At 46.6% G+C, this 21,112-nt stretch overlaps 1 protein-coding gene and 1 pseudogene across 14 annotated transcripts in view; one reads left to right on the plus strand and one right to left on the minus strand.

Annotated features, from left to right (window-relative positions):
* The window catches only part of ZNF846 (zinc finger protein 846), an 80,937-nt gene that overhangs the window by 38,372 nt on the left and 21,453 nt on the right, over nt 1–21,112 (minus strand). For 8 of the 14 annotated variants that reach the window (XR_010153694.1, XM_054674044.2, XM_054674042.1 and 5 more), the window contains exon 2: nt 18,353–20,234. The gene's annotated coding sequence lies outside the window, so the exon portion shown is untranslated. Of the gene's footprint in view, nt 1–425; nt 3,177–18,352; nt 20,235–21,112 lie in introns of those variants that run through there. The other 6 variants (XM_063801142.1, XM_009434636.5, XM_024351194.3 and 3 more) reach the window with 4 other exon arrangements.
* On the plus strand, nt 6,603–7,569 carry LOC134809074 (ubiquitin-conjugating enzyme E2 L3-like; annotated as a pseudogene).

Below are 21,112 nucleotides of genomic sequence, written 5' to 3' on the forward strand. Positions count from 1 at the left end.
GCGCGGTGGCTTATACCTGTAATTCCAGCACTTTGGGTGTCCGAGGAGGGTGGATCACGAGGTCAGGAGTTCGAGACCAGCCCAACCAACATGGTGAAACCCCGTCTCTACTAAAAATGCAAAATTAGCCGGGCGTGGTGGCACATGCCTGTAATCCCAGTTACTCAGCATGCTGAGGCAGGAGAATCGCTTGGACCAGGAGACAGAGTTTACAGTGAGCCTAGATCACGCCATTGCACTCCAGCCTGGGCAATAAGAGCGAAACTCCGTCTCAAAATATGTATATATACGAGGGGAAAAACGCTGAATTAAAACATGTCTCTTTCACAGTTAATACAACTGTAATTTCTGATACTGGCATAATGAAGGCGGCATCCTACTTCCTGGAAGCCCCTCCGTTTTGAAGCTCTTTGGGAGGTACTGACCTAGGAAGTTCAGCTGCTTTTGATCTCAAAAACACAGCGGAGTATTGCTACTTTGCTTTATAACTGTGGCAATATTTGCTTTTATTTCTATAAACCTACAACTCCTGCACACTTGACAAAGCATTTAACTGCTGAGCAATTTCGCAAACTTCAATAAGCGATGCCCCCCCACAGCCAGATCATCTCCTCCGTCCAGGGCTCACCGGAACGCACTGCAATCGCCCTGTCGGTGACAAGAGGACGCTGGGGCCCTTTTCCACAACAGCTGAGATGCTTTTCCTTCTGGAGAAAGGACACAAAGGTTGACTGGCTGCTTTTAAACAGAGGGGCACGGTGGTTGGAGAAAAAAACACGTCTCCACCGGGGACCCTGGGCCAGGCCCAGACTGATGCGGGCGCAGCGGGAAGAGGCGCTCAGAAGAGAAGGCGGGAACCCCCCGCCTCGGGGTCCTGGCGGGGAGGAGGCGCCGCTTCTCCGGAGCAGCAGCGGGAGGCCGGCGCGTCTCAGACCTAGCAGAAGTCCGGGGCGTCTCCCTCCGACCCTCGCTCCGCCTCCCGCTAGGCCCTCCTGCCCCGCCCTGCCTAGGTTGAGCATGAGCGCTGGCTGAGGTGAAAACCCAGCTAGGAAGCTGCTGGAGAGCGGGGAATACGTATAGCTGCGCACCGGCTGGCACTTCCGCTTCCGGTTGCGCACGGCATTAAGTGTAGGGGCCGAGCCCCAAGAGCTTTGGAATGAGGATGATGTGAAGCTGAGAGAAGAGCTGGGGCCACCTCTTCGACACGCGTACAGAAAAGTCCCGTTTTCTCGCATCCCAGGTGGACCAGGATCCAGATCAATCTGTCGATATTGGGAACGACGCCGGACCAGGAAACCCAGCGCCAAGGGCCGGGTTGGAGGCGGGGACTGGCGCAGCGGGCGGGGCACGCGTGGAGGCGTCACCCAAGGCTTCGACTGCAGACAGCGGGATGCTCATCGAGTGCTTTTCTTTTCTTTTTTAATTTCTCTTTTTAGTTTTTTGAGATAAGGCGCCGGTCTGTCGCCTAGGCTGGAGCGCAGTGGCTCGGTCATAGATCATTGCAGCCTGGAATTCCTGCGCTGAAGCTATCCTCCCGCCTCGGCCTCCGGAGTAGCTTGGACCACAGTTGGGCCCATCACGCCCAGCTAAGTTATCTTTTTCTAGACACTTGGGTCTCACTGTGTTCCCTAGGCTGGTCTCGAACTCCTGAGCCTAAAGGATCCTCCCCCCTCGGCCTCCCAAGCAGCTTGGACCACAGGTGTGTGCCACCACGCCCGGCTAATTTATTTTTATTTTATTTTTATTTTTTTGTAGAGACAGGGTCTCTCTTTGTTACCCAGGCTGATCTGGAACTCCTGGGCTCCAGTGATCCTTCCACCTTGGCCTCCCAAAGTGCTGGGATTATAGGCGTGAGCCACCACCCTAGGGAAATTCTTTTCTGCAGGATTTTCTCCTTGTTTCTTCAACCCTCTGCAGGGATATAAACATATTTACAAAGATAAGCCCGCTGTAGTCCTAGCTACTGCGGGAGAATCGCTTGAGCCCAGGAGTTCGAGACCAGCGACACCCTGTTTGAAAGATTAACCTGATGGGGCTGGGGGCAGTGGCTCACGCCTGTAATCCCAGCACTTTGGGAAGCCGAGGCGGGCGGAACACGTGAGTTCAGGAGTTCGAGACCAGCCTGGCCAACATGCCGAAACCCCATCTCTACTAAAAATATTTTTTAAAAAATAGCCGGGTGTGGTGGTGGGCGCCTGTAATCCCAGCTACTCGAGAGGCTGAGGCAGGAGAATTGCTTGAACCTAGGAGACTGAGGTTGCAGTGAGCTGATACGATGCCACAGTACTCCAGCCTGGGCGACAGAGTGAGACTCCGTCTCAAAAAAAAAAAAAAAAGATTAACCTGTTAATCCATAAAATGATCTGTGCCTCTGATACATTCAGTTCCTTCTTTAGGCCTTTAGTTTTGTTGTGATACAATTATCATAGCATACAATTAACCTGTTTAAAGTGTACAGTTTCGTGGCTTTTTGTATATTCATATATTTGTGCATCGATCATCACAATCAATTTTAGAACATTTTCATGACCACAAAAATAAACCCAGTACCCTAGCCATGATCACCCAATCTGCTCATCCAGCCCCACCACCACCCCCAGAGTCCAAAGCAACAGCTAATCTTTCTGTCTGTATAGATTGCCTACTGTAGATATTGCCTGTAGAATTAGAATATAAAACACGTGGTGTTTGGCTTGTTTCATTCAATGTTTTCAAGGTTCATCCAATTAGCATGTATCAGTACTTAATTTTTTTTACTAAATAAGATTCCATTGTATGGCTGTATCATAACATCAGTTGTTGGATATTGGGTTTTCTCTCTTTTTTTTTTTTTTTTTTTGGCTTTTTTGGATAATACAAGACGCATTTTAAGCAGTGGTCAAAGGAACATTCATATTCCTAAACACTTTTGTCAATAAAAATGAGAATAGCTGGGTGCAGTGGCTCACACCTGTAATCCCAGCATTTTGGGAGGCTGAGGCAGGCGGATCACCTGAGGACAGGAGTTTAAGACCAGCCTGGCCAACATGGTGAAACACAGTCTCTACTAAAAAATACAAAAACCAGCAGGGCGTGGTGGTGCGCACCTGTAATCCCAGCTGCTCGGGAGGCTGAGGCAGGAGAATCACTTGAACCTGGGAGGCGGAGGTTGCAGTGAGCTGAGATGGCGCCACGGCACTTCAGCCTGGGCAACTGAGCACAACTGTCTCAAAAAAATAAAAAATAAAAAATAAATCCCCAGCTCAAAAAATAAAACCTAGAAAAAGAATATCAATGTAAACCAAAATGGAAAAAGGTTTATTTATTTATTTATTTTTTATTTCAATAGCCTTTGGGAAACAGGTGGTTTTGGGTTACATGGATAAGTTCTTTAGTGGTGATTTCTGGGATTTTGGTGCACACATCATCCAAGCAGTGTACAATGTACCCAATGTGTAGTTTTTTATCCACTTTTATCCCTCACCCTTCTCCCACCCTTCCCCCAGAGTCCCCAAAGTGCATTCTTTCTTTCTATCCTTTTTTGTTTTGTTTTGTTTTTTTCTTTTTGAGATGGAGTCTCATTCTGTTGCCCAGGCTGGAGTGTAGTGACATGATCTTGGCAACCTCCGCCTCCCAGGTTCAAGCAGTTCTCTTGCCTCAGCCTCCTGAGTAACTGAGATTACAGACATGCGCCACCATGCTTGGCTAATTTTTGTATTTTTAGTAGAGATGGGGTTTTCCCACGTTGGCCAGGCTGGTCTTGAACTGCTGGCCTCAAGTGATCCACCCACTTCGGCCTCCCAAAGTGCTGGGATAACAGGCGTGAGCCACTGCGCCCACCTAAAGTTCATTATATCATTCTTATGCCTTTGCATCCTCATAGCTTAGTTCCCACTTATAAGTGAGAACATATATATGGTTTTCCATTCCTGAGTTACTTCACTTAGAATAATAGTCTCTATCCAGGTTGCTCAGAATGCTATGACTTTCTTGCTTTTTATAGCTGAGTGGTATTCTGTGGTGTATATATACCACAGTTTTGTTATCCCCTTATTAGTTGATGGGCATTGAGACTGGTTCCATATTTTTACAGTTGCAAATTGTGGGCTATAAACGTGTGTGCAAGTGTCCTTTTTTTTTTTTCTTTTTTGAGATGGAGTCTCACTCTGCTGCCAGGCTGGAGTGCAGTGGCCTATCTTGGCTCACTGCAACCTCTGCCTCCTGGGTTCAAATGATTCTCCTGCCTCAGCCTCCCAAGTAGCTGAGACTACAGGTGCACACCACCATGCCCAGCTAATTTTTGTATTTTTAGTAGAGACGAGGTTTCACCGTGTTGGTCAGGATGGTCTCGGTCTCTTGACCTCGTGATCCACCCACCTCAGCCTCCCAAACTGCTGGGAATACAGGTGTGAGCCACCATGCCCAGCCTGTTTCAGACATTTTTAAGACTATGTCCCATTCATTTAAAATACTATTTTTCCCCATTGAATTGTTTTGACACCTTTGTCAACCATCATTAGACTGTAAATGTGAGCTTAGATGTTTTAAATGGAGAATTATACCAAACCTTCCAAGTCCAGATATTCCCAGTGCTCCATAACTTAAGAACAATGAAAATGAAGAAACACTTCCTAATTCCTTTTATGAAGAAAGTATAACATTGATATAAAATGTGGTAGAGGCTGGGTGGGCATGGAGGCTTACACCTGTAATCCCAGCACTTTGGGAGGCCGAGGTGAGTGGGTCACCTGAGGTCAGGAGTTCGATACCGGCCTGGCAAACATGATGAAACCCTGTCTCTACTAAAAATACAAAAATCAGCCGGGTGTGGTGGCACGCACCTGTAATCACAGCTACTTAGGAGGCTGAGGCAGGAGAATCGCTTGAACCCAGGAGGCAGAGGTTGCAGTGAGCTGAGATCATACCGTTGCACTCCAGTGGTGACAGAGCAAGACTCCGTCTCAGAAAAATAAAAAAGTGGTAGAGTACAAAAAATGAAAAATTGCAGAACCATATCAATTATGAATATGGATTCAAATATGCTATGTTAGCTATTAGCAAATAAAATACAAGACCACATTAAGAAAATAACTATCCCCACATGAAATTTAGCATAAAACAGCAATATTAGTGCAGTTATTAGAAAATCCATTAAATAGTCCAGGTGCAGTGCCTTATGCCTGTAATATCAGCACTTTGGGAGGCTGAGGTGGAGGTTGCATTGCCCAAGCTCATGAGTTCCAGACCAGCCTGGGCAACATGGTAAAACCCCATCTCTACAAAAAAGACAAAAATTAGTCGTGTGTGATCTCAGCTACTCAGGATGAAGTGGGAGGATTGCTTGAACCCAGGAGGTGGAGGCTGCAGTGAACTAAAACCGACCATGCCCCTGCACTCTAGCCTGGGTGATAGAGCCAGACCTTGTCTAAAGAAAAGAAAAGAAAAGAATCCATTAAATAATGCACCATAAAAATATATCTACAAGAACAAGTCATGTGACTTTCTCCATAGATGCTGATGAAGCCTTTGGAAAAAATTCAACACTCATTTATTATTATTGTTATTATTATTGTTGTTTGAGATAGGGTCTTCCTATGTTGTGCAGGCTGGATCAAACTCCTGGGCTCAAGGGATCCTCCTTCCTCAGCCTCCTGAGTAGCTGGGGCTATAGGCGTGCAACACCACACCCAGTGCAATGTCCCTTATTGATATCAGCACTCCAGAAAAATAGAAATTAGTGAATACTTTCTTAAGATGATTGCCTGTACCTATAGCCAAGTGTGTGTGTGTGTCTCTGTGTGTGTGTACTGGAAGCATTAGCTAATACAATTCAGTAAGAAAAATTAATTTGAAACATAGAATTGCAGCTGGGCACGGTGGCTCACACCTGTAATCCCAGCAATTTGGGAGGCCAAGGTGGGAGGATCACCTGAGGTCAGGAGCTTGAGACCAGCCTGGCCAACATGGTGAAAACCCGTCTCTATTAAAAATACAAAAATTAGCCAGACATGGTGGCATGCTCCTGTAATCCTAACTTCTCAGGAGGCTGAGGCAGGAGAATCACTTGAACCCGGTAGGTGGAGGTTGCAGTGAGCCGAGATTGCACCACTGCACTGCAGCCTGGGCGACAGAGCGAAACTCCATCTCAAAAAAAGAAAAAGAAAAAGTAAATAAGCATAGAATTGCAAAAGAAGGAAACTATCTCTTTTTGCAGATGATGTGATATTATATATGGAAAGCCCTAGAGAATAAAATAATAAGTTAACAGAATGTGAAATTGCTATCTAAAAACCAATGGCATTCATCTACCAGTCAAAAGCCAGTAAGGTGATGTAATAAAACTTATGTAGAATAACATAAAGATACTTAGGTTTAGACTTATCAAAAAATGTGTAAAACATACATGAAGAAGCTTTAAAACAAACATTCTTGAAAGACACAAAATAGACTTGAACAAATGGAAAATTCCTTGTTCTTCTATAAGATGACTTAACATCATATAGATAGCAATTCTTAACAGGTTAACTCAAAAATATAACAATCCCAGGCCGGGCGCAGTGTCTTATGCCTGTAATCCCAGCACTTTGGGAGGCCGAGGCAGGAGGATCAGGAGGTCAGGAGATAGAGACCATCCTGGCTAACACGATGAAACCCTGTCTCTACTAAAAATACAAAAAATTAGCCAGGCGTGGTGGCAGGCGCCTGTAGTCCCAGCTACTCGGGAGGCTGAGGCAGGAGAATGGCATGAACCCGGGTGGTGGAGCTTGCAGTGAACTGAGATTGCACCACTGCACTCCAGCCTGGGCAACAGAGCAAGACTCCGTCTCAAAAAAAAAAAAAAAAAAAAAAAGACCAAATCCAAGATGGCGGCCAGCAGGAGGCTGATGAAGAGCTTCAGGAAATCTGCATATGTGGGATGAAAAACTTCCCGTAACATCCAGGTTGATGAAGCTAATTTATTGACTTAGCAAGGGCTTATTGTTCCTGACAACTCTCCATATGATTAGGTGTCCTTCAGAATCGAAATCAACTTTCCAGCAGAGTACCCATTCAAACTACCAAAGATCACATTTAAAACAAAGATCTATCACCCAAATATCAACAAAAAGGGGCAGGTCTGTCTGTCAGTAACTAGTGCTGAAAACTGGAAGCCAGCAACCAAAACCGACCAAGTAATCCAGTCCCTCATAGCACTGGTGAATGACCCCCAGCCCGAGCACCCACTTCGGGCTGACGTAGCTGAAGAATACTCTAAGGACCGTAAAAAATTCTGTAAGAATGCTGAAGAGTTTACAAAGAAATATGGGGAAAGTGACCTGTGGACTAAAATCTGCCACGATTGGTTCCAGCAAGTGTGAGCAGAGGCCCCATGCAGTGCATTCAGACACCCGGCAAAGCAGGACTCTGTGGAAATTGACACGTGCCACCGCCTGACATTCGCTTGTGGCAGTTACTAACTTTCTACAGTTTTCTTAGTGAAAAATGGTGTAGGTAATCTGTAAAGAAAGGATTAAAATCTAAGACGTTTTAAATATATATACATATATATGTATATATATATGTGTGTGTGTGTATATATATATATGTGTATATATATATAGCAATCCCAATAAATAACCAAACTTTTTAATGGAGTTATGTAAATTAATTTTAAAGTTCACATGGGAGCACAAACGTCTGATAATACCCAAGAAAACTCTGAAAAACAAAAGTGACAATGCCCTACAGATATTAAGACATACTATAAAGCCTCTACAATTAAAACTGTGGATAGGAACAGGAACAGGAAACAGACAAATGGGATAAAATGGAATATCTAGAAATAGATCCAGGAACATATGGGAATTCAGTTCAGAAAGGTGGTATTTCAGATCAATTGGGGCAAAAATGCAGTTTGCAATGAAAGGTGCTAAGATTAACTGGTTAGCCATCTGGAAAAAGACAAAATTACATGGATAACTCACACCATTCACAAAATAAACTCCAAATGGATCAGGGAACTAAATGTGAAAAACAAAAATATATGCATATGTAGGGTATTTGAATGATTTTTGGGCGATTAACATAAAATATGTGACCACAAGGCGGCAGTAGCTCACTTGGGCAGTGCTTTGACGGGTTGTGTGTGGGGTCCCTTGTGGGCAGCAAGCCACCCAGGTGCTGAAGCAAGAGACCGAGGACACGAGCTGTTCCAGTATAATAAAATATAAAACAAGAATAGCTGTACCAGATATAGATCATAGACATGATTATATATGAATATCATTAATCATTAGTTTGTGGCAATTACTCTTTATTCCAATATTATAATAATCCTCGCTCTATAATCATAACCTAGGAAAAATCAGGCCATACAGAGATAGGAGCTGAGGGGACATAGTGAGGAGTGACCAGAAGACAAAAGGGCAAGCCTTTTGTTATGCCCAGACAGGGCCACCAGAAGGGCTCCTTGGTCTAGCAGTAACGCCAGCGTCTGGGAAGACATCCATTGCCAGGTGGACCATGGTCTAGCGGTAGCGAAAAGTGTCAAGGAACAACACCCGCTACTTAGCAGACTGAGAAAGGGAGTCTCCTTTTCCCTGGGGGAGTTTAGAGAAGACTCTGCTCCTCCACCTCTTGTGGAGGGCCTGACGTCAGCCAGGCTTGCCCACTGTTATCTGGAGGCCCAACCGTCCCCCTGTGATGCTGTGCTTCAGTGGTCACACTCCTAGTCCGCCTTCATGTTCCATCCTGTACACCTGGCTCTGCCTTCTAGATAGCAGTAGTAAATTAGTGAAAGTACTAAAAGTCTCTGATATGCAGAAATAATGGCATAAGCTGTCTTTCTCTCTGTCTCCTCTCCCTCTCTGCCTCGAGTGCCAGGCAGGTAAGGGCCCCCTGTCCAGTGGACACGTGACCCACGTGACCTTACCTATCATTGGAGATGACTCACACTCTTTACCCTGCCCCTTTTCTTTGTATCCAGTAAATAACAGCGCAGCCAGACATTCGGGGCCACTACCAGTCTCCATGCATTGGGGGTAGCGGTCCCCCAGGCCCAGCTGTCTTTTCTTCTATCTCTTAGTCTTGTGTCTTTATTTCTACACTCTCTTGTCGCCACACACAGGGAGAAGCCCACCGACCCTGTGGGGCTGGTCCCTGCAGTCCCTCATAGCATGAGAATATCCAAAGGCTACAGACTTGGAGGTCACTACTCAGAATGGGAGGAGAGCAAGAGAACTCCAGGGAAAGAATGGGAGTTGAGAGGGAGCTTATGTGCTAGGTGAAGTTGCTTAGCAGCCTAGTGGGAAGTTTCTAAATCAGAAAGCTCTGAAGAGCAGCAAGGGATTGGGGTCCTTTTTATAGCTGGAGGGTTTATCTTCTCTGTGGTCATCAAATGGTTGGCACAATTTCACCGGGGTATGCAGAGCAGGCAGGCCCTAAAGGACTAAAAAATCTGCTTGTTTGGACTATGTTTAAAACAATTGATTCAGGATCATTAAAAAAAAGAAGAAGAAGAAAGAAAGAAAACACACACGCGTGCGTGCACACACACACACACACACACACACAATTGGATGGCCAAGCATAGTGGCTTGCACCTGTAATCCCAGCTACTTGGGAGGTCAAGGCAGGAGGATTGCTTGAACCCAGGAGTTTCAGGCTGCAATAAGCTGTGATCCTGCCACTGCACTCCAGCCTGGGCAACAAATCAAGACCCTATCTTTAAACAAACAAACCAAAAGAAAATTAAAAACAATTGGATGTGGGAAAACTTGAGTTTGGAGCCGGGTGCGGTGGCTCACGCCTGTAATCCCAGCACTTTGGGAGGTCGAGGTGGGCAGATCACGAGGTCAGGAGATCGAGACCATCCTGGCCAACCTGGTGAAATCCCGTCTCTACTAAAAATACAAAAATTAGCTGGGCGTGGTGGCATGTGCCTGTAATCCCAGCTACTTGGGAGGCTGAGGCAGGAGAATCCCTTGAACCAGGGAGTCGGAGGTTGCAGTGAGCCCAGATCGTGCCACTGCACTCCAGCCTGGCAACAAAGTGAGACTCTGTCCAAAAAAAAAAAAAAAAATTTAAACAATTGGATGTGGAAAAACTTGAGTTTGGGGCCAGGTGCGATGGTTCATACCTGTCATTTCAGCACTTTGGGAGGCCAAGGTGGGTGGATCACCTGAGGTCAGGAGTCTGAGACCAAGCTGGCTAACATGGTAAAACCCCATCTCTACTAAAAAATACAAAAAAAAAGCCAGACTAAAACTTGAGTTTGACACTGGCAGCTATTGTGAGTAACGGTGCTATGAACACTGGTGTACAAACCAAAACAATACACAAAAAACCCAGCAAACACTGGACAAAGGAGAGAATCAGCTTTCCAGAGTTACAGTATTATCAGATTCAAATGTCCAGTTTTTAACAAAAATCTCAAGGCACACAAACAGGAAAGTATGGCCCATTCACAGAAAAAATAAATAAATATAAATTTTCCCTGGAAGAGACCTAATGGTAGATCTACTAGACAAGGACTTTAAAACAACTGCCTTAAAGATGTTCAAAGAACTAAAGGAAGACATGGAAAAACTCAAGAAAATGATGTATGAACAGAATATAAATAACAATCAAGAGATAGAAAACCTAAAAGGAAACCAAGAAGAAATTCTGGAGCTAAAAAATACAATAATTAAAATGAAAAATTCACTACAGGGATTCAAAGGAGATTTCAGCTGTTGCATCCCAGACCTCTCCACAGATGATGTCAAAGGCATCCCCAGTAGTGACAACCAAAAATGTCTCCAGACATTGCTAACTGTCCCCAAGGAGTAAAATCATCCCCATTGGAAACCACTGCTCTAGACCTACCTCCCAATTTACAGAAAATGCAGGTGACAGAAAAACAAGCTAAAAGAAACCATGAGGGGGCCGGGCACTGTGGCTCAGGCCTATAATCCCAGCACTTTGGGAGGCCAAGGCGGGTGGATCACCTGAGGTCAGGAGTTTGAGACCAGCCTGGCTAACATGGTGAAACCCTGTTTCTACTAAAAATACAAAACAGCCAGGCGAGGTGGCATGTGCCTGTAATCCCAGCTACTGAGGAGGCTGAGACGGGAGAATTGCTTGAACCCAGGAGGTGGAGGTTGCAGTGAGCCGAGATCATGCCATTGCACTGCAGCTTGGGCAACAAGAGCGAAAACTCATCTCAAAAAAAAAAAAAAAAAAAAAAAAGACGCAAGGTCTCGCTATGTTGCCCAGGCTGGATTCCAACTCCTGGGCTCAATCCATCCTCCCAACTCAGCCTCCCCAGTAGCTGGGACTACAGGTGTTAGCCACCATGCCCCATCTTCAAAGTTTAATACTATGCTAGTATATAAGAAAACTGATACTTTATAACCCAATGTTGAAACAATATTCCTCTGGAATCAGACTGCCTGAGATTGAATCTAGGCTTAAACTCTCTGTGCATAATATTTTTCATTTGTAAAATGAGGGTTAGATTAATATCCACTTTCTAGCTCTGAGGGTAAATAGTTGAATAGAATGCTCATGTGAGACAATTTAACTCTGACATTTCAGCCAACTGTAGCTTCGGGGTGTCACCTTGAAAAGAGGTTGGTTCCTTTGGAAGAAATGTTACTTCCAGAAGTTAGAATAAAAGGAATTTATTTATTTATTTATTTATTTTTGAGACTGAGTTTCACTCTTGTTGCCCAGGCTGGAGTGTAATAACACGATCATGGCTTACCGCAACCTCTGCCTCCCGGGTTCAAGCGATTCTCCTGCCTCAGCCTCCCAAGTAGCTGGGATTACAGGCATGCGCCACCACGCCTGGCTAATTTTATATTTTTAGTAGAGACAGGGTTTCTTCATGTTGGTCAGGCTGGTCTCAAACTCCCGACCTCAGGTGATCTGTCTGCCTCGGCTTCCCAAAGTGCTGGGATTACAGGCATGAGCCACTGCACCCCGCCAGAATTTTTTTTTTTTTTTTGAGGCCAAGTTTCGCTCTTGTTGCCCAGGCTAGAGTGTAATGGTGTGATCTCAGCTCACTGCAGCTTCTGCCTCCCAGGCTCAAGGAATTCTCCTGCCTCAGCCTCCCAAGCAGCTGGGATTACAGGTGCCCACCACCACACCCAGCTAATTTTTTGTATTGTTAGTAGAGACGAGGTTTCACCATGTTGGCCAGGCTGGTCTCGAACTCCTGACCTTCAGGTGATCCACCTGCCTCCACCTCCCAAAGTGCTAGGATTACAAGCATGAGTCACCACGCCCGGCCATCATGACTTTTTTTTTTTTTTTAGATAGGCTGTCACTCCTGTCACTCAGGCTGGAGTGTAGTACAGTGATCTTCACTCACTGCAGCCTTGACCTCCTGGTCTCAAGAGATCCTCCCACCTCAGCCTCTCAAGTAGCTAGGACTACAAGTGCATGCCACCATGCCCAGCTAATTTTGTTTTTTTTTTTTTTTTTTTTTTTTTTGTAGAGATGAGGTCTCACTATATTGTCCAGCCTGGTCTCAAACTCCTGGGCTCAAGCAATCCCCCCACCTCAGCCTCTTAAGTGCTGGAATTATAGGCATGAGCCACTGCACCTGGCCACTCTTTTTTTCTTTCTGTTTAAAGACAGGGTCTTACTATATAGCCCAGGCTGGAGTGGAGTGGTCATTCACAGGCATGATCATGTACACTACAGCTTACAACTCCCAGGCTCAAGTGATCCTCCCGCCCCAGCCTCCCCAATAACTAGGACTACAGGCATGTGCCACCACACCCAGCAAGTTTCCCTTAGTTCTCTGAAATGTTTTAAGACTCCACTCAAATCTTCTTAAACAGTCTTAAATTTTCATCATGATATTACCTAGTGATTTTTTTTTTTTAAGATGGAGCCTTGCTCTATCGCCCAGGATGGAGTGCAGTGGTGTGATCTCAGCTCACTGCAACCTCTGCCTCCCAGGTTCAAGTGATTCTCCTGCCTCAGTCTCCCGAGTAGCTGGGACTACAGGTGTGCACCATCATGCCCGGCTAATTTTTGTATTTTAGTAGAGGTAGGGTTTCACCATGTTGGCTAGGCTGGTCTTGAACTCCTGACCTCAAGTGATCCACCTGCCTCAGCCTCCCAAAATGCTGGGATTACAGGTGTGAGCCACTGCACTCAGCCTGACCTAGTGATGTTTTACTCCCAGTTCTAATGTTCCACAGTTAGAGACTCCAGACATACCAAAATCAGTTAACTTTCATGAATTCACCATGGCCCTTATGCAGTGGTTTTCAACAGTGACTGCACATTAGATTCACTGGAGGACTTTTAAAAACACTGATACCCATGACACATCCCCATAAATGCTGTTTTAATTGGTCTGAGGTAGGACTCAGCCCTTAGTACATTTCTCAAGTTTCCAGGACATTCTATAAGGATTGGGTTGAGAATTACTGACTTGGCTTCTGCATTCATATGCTCTTCTTGTCCACTTGATATAGTCCTACACATCTTTCAGAACTTAAGTCAACCTTGCCTCCTCTGGAGAAAATATCCTGTTAGGTGTTTTTTTGTTTGTTTGTTTGTTTTGAGATGGAATCTCCCTCTGTAGCCCAGTGGCGGATCTTGGCTCACTGCAACCTCTGCCTCCCAGGTCCAAGCGAATTCTCCTGCCCCAGCCTCCTGAGTAGCTGGAATTACAGGCATGCACCACCATGCCCTGTAATTTTTGTATTTTTAGTAGAGATGGGGTTTCACCATGTTGGCCAGGCTGGTCTTGAACTCCTGACCTCAAGTGATCTGCCCACATTGGCCTCCCAAAGTGCTGGATTTACAGGTATGGGCCACCATGTCCCACCCACTGTTAGGTGCACTCTTATCCCTCCCCTCCCAGCACCCCATAGCCCCTTTGAAATTCCTTTATTATAAGTCTTGTCATAACGCTTTATCACTTGCGCTGTTTATCTTTCATGCTGTCTGATGAACTCCAGGAAAGTAGAAACTAATTTTAGTCTAGACACCTGCTTGTGGAAGTTAGGCAAACAGTCTTCTGAAAGACTGTCCTGATATAAAATCCCAGATCCCACAAAAAAAAACTTTTTTCTTTACAGCAAAGCAAGTGGAAAAAACAAAAACAAAAACAAAACCCTTTATTTTTTAATTGCTCTATCAATGAAAAAGAAAATAAGAGAAATTTCCCAAGGGCAAACAATTTTTTTTTTTTTGAGACGGAGTGTCGCTCTTGTTGCCCAGGCTGGAGTGCAATGGTGCGATCTGGACTCACTACAACCTCCGCCTCCGGGTTCAAGTGAGTCTCCTGTCTCAGCCTCCCAAGTAGCTGGGATTACAGGTGCACATCACCATGCCCTGCTAATTTTGTATTTTTCGTAGAGATGGGGTTTCACCATGTTGGCCAAGCTGGTCTCGAACTCCTGACTCCAGATGATCCACCCACCTCAGCCTCCCAAAGTGCTGGGATTACATGTGTGAGCCACCGCACCCAGCCTAATAATTTTTTTAAGTTAGCAGAATCCAGAGATAGAAGAACTTTCTCTCAATATTTTTCTTCCCTTCCAGAATACAGAGTGATTGCTGAAAAATAGCTGCCCCACCAGGAATGGCACTAGCCCTTGTGACTAGTTTTTACCACAAAATGTTAAAGGAAAAAAATGTGTCGTGTTAGCCAAAGAGCAATGTGCTTTCTCTTTTTTATTAGACAGGGTCTCAATCTCTCACCCAGGCTAGAGTGCAGTGGTGCTGCACAGCTCACTGCAGCCTCAAACTTCTGGGCTCAAGCAATCCTCCAGCCTCAGCCTCCCACGTAGCTGGAACTTCAGGTGTGCACCACCACACCTAATTTTTAATTTTTTGTTCCAGAGATGGGGTCTTGCTAGGTTGCCCAGGCTTGTCTCCAACTCCTGGTCTCAGGCAGTCCTCCCAACTCAGCCTCCCAAAGCACTGGGATTGCAGGCATGAGTCACCATGCCCAGCCAGCTTTCTCTATTTTTACTTTCCCTTTCCACCTAGATGTACATGGTGTCTCAACATTCAAAGATACTGGGTTTCTGCACCACCAGGGGAAGAAAGCCAACTAAATTTAGATTGTTACATGAGTAGGAAATTAACTGAAACTTTGATATGTGTCTGTTACATTAGGTTACCCACAAATACACAGCTAGATGGAAAAGAAATGTTACTGGGATATAATTTTGGTTAAATAGGACACCATATGCATTTGAAAGGAACAAATGGCTTTCCTCAACTTCCTTTAACTCTCTCAAAATGCACACCTGTGGCTCCTTCTAGATCTTCTACCTGGTTCAAGCACTCCATACATAACACTATCTCCCTGTAACTTTTTTTTTTTTTAAAGAGACAGGGTCTTGCTCTGTCACCCAGGATGGAGTGCAGTAGCATGATCATGGCTCACTGCAGCCTCGACCTCCCAGGCTCAAGCAATCCTCCCACCTCAACCTCCCCAGTAGCAGGGACCATAGATGCATGCCACCATGCCTGGCTGATTTTTAAATTTTTTTGTAAAGATGGGTTTTTACTATCTTGCCCAGGCTGGTCTTGATCACTTGAGCCACCCCTTGGCCTCCCAAAGTGCTGAAATACAGACCTGAGTACCTGGACTTCTCCCTATAATTCTTTTTTTTTTTTTTTTTTTTTTTTTTTGAGATGGAGTCTAGCTTTCTGTCACCTGGGCTGGAGTGCAGTAGCACGATCTCAGCTCACTGCAACCTCCAACTCCCAAGTTCAAGCGATTCTCCTGCCTCAGCCTCCCTAGTAGCTGGGATTACAGACCCGCATCACCATGCCTAGCTAATTTTGTATTTTTAGTAGAGACAGGGTTTCGCCATGTTGGCCAGGAGTTCAAGGCTGCAGTGTGCTATGATTGCCACTATGAATAGCCACTGCCCTCCAGCCTGGGCAACATAGTGAGATTCTCATCACTAAAAAAAAAAATATATATATATATATATATATATATATTCTTTAAAAGTTTATTTTGTATAAATAATAATGAGACATAATTTCACCAGGCTGGTCTCCAACTCCTGAGCTCAAGTGCTGGGATTACAGGTGTGAGTCACCGTGTCCGGCCAGTTTTTTGTTTTGTTTTTTTTTTTTTAATTTCAGACAGGGTCTTACTCTGTCGCCTGGATGGAGTACAGTGGCACGATCACTGTTCACCACCACCTCAACCTCCCAAGCTCAGGTGATCCTCCCGCCTCAGCCCCCCAAGTAGTTGGAACTACAGGCACGGTGCCACTATGCTTGGCTAATTTTTATTTTTATTTCTTTTTATTTTTGTAGATACCGGGTTTTGCCATATTGTCCAGACTGGTCTTGAACTTCTGAGCTCAAGCGATCTGCCCGCTTTGGCCTCCCAAAGTGTTGGGACTGCAGGCACTAGCCATCGCGCCTGGCCAGATAATGGTGATTTTTTTTCCTAAAGAAAAAAAGTCCAGGCCCATGTAGATTTTTTTCGTATTGAAGGGGGCCTGCCCCTCCACACCTGTTGGTATTTCTCGCAAGGTGGAGACAAGAGACTGAGAAAAGGAAATAAGACACAGAGACAAAGTATAGAGGAAGAAAAGTGGGCCCAGGAGACGGGTGCTCAGCAAGTGAGGATCTGCACCGGCACTGGTCTCTGAGTTCCCTCAGTATTTATTGATCACTTTCTCTACTATCTGGGCAAGGGGGATGTGGCAGGACTATAGGGTAATGGTAGGGAGAGGGTCAGCAGGAAAATGTGAGCAAAGGACACTATGTCACAAATAAGTTTAAGGAACGGTGCTGTGCCTGGATGTGCATGTAGGCCAGATTTATGTTTCACTTTACACAAACATCTCAGTGCAGTATTGCCGCCAGCATGTCTCACCTCAGCCATAAGGCGGTTTTCGCCTATCTCAGTAAATAGAATGTGCGATCGGGTTTTACACCAAGACATTCCATTCCCAAGGATGAGCAGGAGACAGATGCTTTCCTCTTATCTCAACTGCAAAGAGGCCTTCCTCTTTCACTAATCCTCCTCAGCACAGACCCTTTACGGGTGTCAGGCTGGGGGACAGTAAGTTCTTTCCTTTCCCACAAGGCCATATCTCAGGCTGTCTCAGTGGGGGGAAACCTTGGACAATACCCGGGCTTTCTTGGGCAGAGGTGCCTGCGGCCTTCCACAGTGCACTGTGTCCCTGGGTAACCGAGAATGGAGCATGGCGATGCCTTTTACCAAGCATACTGCCTGCAAACACATTTTTAACAAAGCACATCCTGCACAGCCCTAAATCCATTAAACCTTGAGTCAACACAGCACATGTTTTTGCAAGCACAGGGTTGGGGCTAAGGTTACAGATTAACAGCATCTCAAAGCAGAAGAATTTTTCTAAGTACAGATCAAAATGGAGTTTCTTGTGTCTTCCTTTTTCTACATAGACACAGTAACAGTCTGATCTCTCTTTTCCCCACAAGTAACAGTCTGATCTCCCTTTCTTTCCCCCTGCACATATACTGACCTAACCATAAGAAGTCAGTGAGACTGGGAAATATGCATCATTGATGCAGCCTCACAATACCCCGGCCCCATCTGTTCTCTCACTACTGAGACCCCACCCTGTCTCCCCCTTCACCGAGATTTTTTTTTTTTTTTTTTTTTTTTTTTGAGACGGAGTCTCGCTCTATCACCAGGCTGGAGTGGCCCGATCTCGGCTCACTGCAACTTCCGCCTCCCAGGTTCAAGCGATTCTCCTGCCTCAGCCTCCCCAGTAGCTGGGACTACAGGCGCCCGCCAGCATGACCAGCTAATTTTTGTATTTTTAGTAGAGATGGGGTTTCACCATGTTGGCCAGTATGGTCTTAATCGATTGCCCTCGTGATCCGCCTGTGTCAGCCTCCCAAAGTGCTGGGATTACAGGCGTGAGCCACCGCGCTCTGCGAGATCTTGCTCCTGTCTGTCCCCTCACCACTACTCTCTTTCACGGAGACCCCACCCCCACCTCTCCCTTCACCGACTCCCCGCCCCCGTCTCTCGCTCACGGAGTCCCCGCCCCTGTCTCAACCAAGACCGAGTCCCCGCCTTCATCTCTCCCTCGCCGAGTCGCCGCCCGCGTCTCTCCCCCACCCAGACCCCGCCCCATCTCTCCCTCACCGAGACCCCGCCCCATCTCCCCCTCACCGAGACCCCGCCCCCGTCTCTCCCTCACCCAGACCCCGCCCCCATCTCCCTCTCACTGAGTCCCCGCCCCCATCTCTCCCTCACCAAGACCTTGCCCCCATCTACCCCTCACCGAGGCTCCGCCCCCGTCTCACCCTCACCGAGACCCCGCCCCCATCTCGCCCTTCACCCAGTCCCCGCCCCCATCTCTCCCTCACCGAGACCCCGCCCCCGTCTGCCTCCCTCCAGGTGGCTAAGCCGCACCTGAAGCTGCACCTGGTCGCAGAGGCTACTGCTGGGGAAACCGTTGGGCCAGCGGCGGCTAAAGGGCAGGAGGCGCCGCTCTGGCCACGCGCACTTCTGATTCCGCTCCAGGGTTTCAGAAGGAAGTGAGGGCTCTGGACCCGGCCTCGGAGGCCTGAGGAGTTGGGAGGGGCGGCGGCCGCGTCCTCCGCAACTCTGGGGAGAAGTCCTAGTTTCCGCGCAGCCAAGCGCGATTGGACCCCGCCCTCCGGCTTCACTGGGGACCGTGGGGGCGGAACCCGGCGGGAGGACGTATGGGGGCTGGACCATGATGGAGGGAGTCGGTTGGGCTGCACCTCGAAATGCCTCTGCTCGCTTTCCTCTGCGTTTATGCCGCCATGTACGAGTATGCGCTGTTTCCGGGTGGTTTGTTATACAGCAGTAGATAACTGATACATCCCTTTTCACTAATATTTTTATTTCCTAATACAATTTTTAAATAATTTTTTATTTTATACCAAAAATAATAGTGAAGAGGGTTTTTTTAAGGTCAAGATCTCCCTCTGTTGCCCAGGCTGGAGTGAGTGGCGCAATCATGGCTCCCGCCCCCGTCTGTCCCTCACCGGGTGCCCGCCCCCATCTCCCCCTCACCGAGACCCTCACCACTGCAGCCTCCAACCCCTGGGCTAAAGCGACCCTCCGGCCTCAATTCCTCCAGTAGGTGGGACTACAGGCTCGTGACACCACAGCAGGCTAATTTTTTGTGGAGATAGCGGTTGCACTATATTGCCCAGGTTGGTCTTGAACTCCTGGGCTCAAGGGATTCTCCTACCTCAACCTCCCAGTTTGTAATCAGTCTTCAAAGTGTTGGGATTACAGACGTGAGCCACCGCTCCAGGCCTGGTTTTTCCACATGGATTATGTACATGTGGCTTCTCACCACGTTGAGTCGATGCCTGTCAATTAAGGGATAACTAATCAACTGAAGACTTTGTCACTCTTATTGCACTCATAGGGATTCTCCCCCATGGAAAGTCTGTCTTGACAAGAAAGCAAGTGCATTGCTACATTAGAAGCTGCTGCCATTTAGGTTGGGTGTGGTGGCTCATGCCTATAATCCCAGCACATTTGGAGGCCGAAGTGGGCGGATCAGTTGTGGTCAGGAGTTTGAGACCAGCATGGCCAACATGGTGAAAACTCATCTCTACTAAAAATGCAAAGATTAGCCGGGCGTGGTGGTATATGCCTGTAATCCCAGCCAGTTGGGAGGCTGATGTGGGAGAATCGCTTGAACCCGGGAGGAGAAGATTGCAGGAGCCGAGATCATGCCACTGCAACCCAGCCTGGGTGACAGAGCAAGACGCGAGACTCTGTCGCAAAAAAAAAAAAAAAATTACTGCCATTTTCAGAGCACCTAGACTGCTTCTGCCTTGTCTGAATTCCTTCAAATTGAGTACGATGAATGCTTTGCCATAGGTTCCATTATAGTCATGACATTCATAAGGCTTTTCATACACATATTTTATTCTGATAGTCATCTAAACAAAAACTGAATTCTGTGTAAATATTCAACATGCGAGTCTCATTTATGGACGACGTGCCTACTTGTGAGACCTCTCTGTGAGTAAGCATATTTTGAATAGGTTTAGAATGTTCCCCAAGTTCATGAAACTCAGAAACTCTCTCCTGAAGGGTGGCTTCTCTTGGGCATAGACAAGGAGAACCTTGTCTCCAGGTTCTTCCCATTGTGGGGTGGCTCTTCCATCTCATGGCCTCCCTGACTCGTGCTTCGGAGAACCAGCAATCATCCTCCTGCATCTTACTCTCTTCCGGCCAGCAGATTGTTTTCCCCAACTTTATTCCGCTTTGCAGCTATCTTTTTGGTGCTACATGGTCTTCTGGTCTGAAATGAATTGGGAAAAGAAGTAAATCAGGTTTTTGTTTTCGTTTTTGTTTTTTGTTTTTGAGACAGAGTCTTGCTCTGTCGCCAGGCTGGAGTGCAGTGGCGCGATCTCGGCTCACTGCAACCGACTCCCAGGTTCAAGCAATTCTCCTGCCTCAGCCTCCCAAATAGCTGGGACTACAGGCGTGTGCCACCACGACCAGATAATTTTTTGTATTTTTAGTAGAGACCAGGTTTTACCATGTTGGCCAGCATGGTCTCCATCTCCTGACCTCATGATCCGTCGGCCTCAGCCTCCCAGAGCGCTGGGATTACAGGTGTGAGCCACCTCGCCTGACCATCAGTTTGTTTTTTGTTTGTTTTTTTGAGACAGTGTCTCACTCTGTCACCCAGGCTGGAGTGCAGTGGTGCGATCACAACTCACTACAGCCTCAAACTCCTGGGCTCAAGTTATCGTCCTGCTGCAGCCTCCCAGTGCTGGGAGTACAGGTATGAGTCACTGTGCCAGGCCTTCAAAATTTATGTTTTTGGATAAAAAATGATGACATAATGGTGCTTTGTTTTGTTTTTGACACAAGATCTAGCTTTGTCACCCAAGCTGGAGTGCAGTGACGTGATCATGGCTCAATGCAGCTTCGACTTCCTGGGCTCAGAGGATCCTCCCACCTCAGCCCCTCAAGTAGCTGGGACTACAGTTGCACACCACCATGCCCGGCTAATTTTTGTATTTTTGGTAGAGACGGGGTTTCACCATGTTGCCCGGCTAGTCTGGAACTTCTGAGCTCAAGCGATCCTCCCGCCTCGGCCTCACAAAGTGCTGGGATTACAGGAGTGAGCCACTGCATCCAGCTCAATAATGGTGATTTTTTTGTAAGATT

The sequence above is a fragment of the Pan troglodytes genome, chromosome 20 (genome assembly GCF_028858775.2).
Source record: "Pan troglodytes isolate AG18354 chromosome 20, NHGRI_mPanTro3-v2.0_pri, whole genome shotgun sequence".
NCBI classification, from domain to species: Eukaryota; Metazoa; Chordata; class Mammalia; order Primates; family Hominidae; genus Pan; species Pan troglodytes.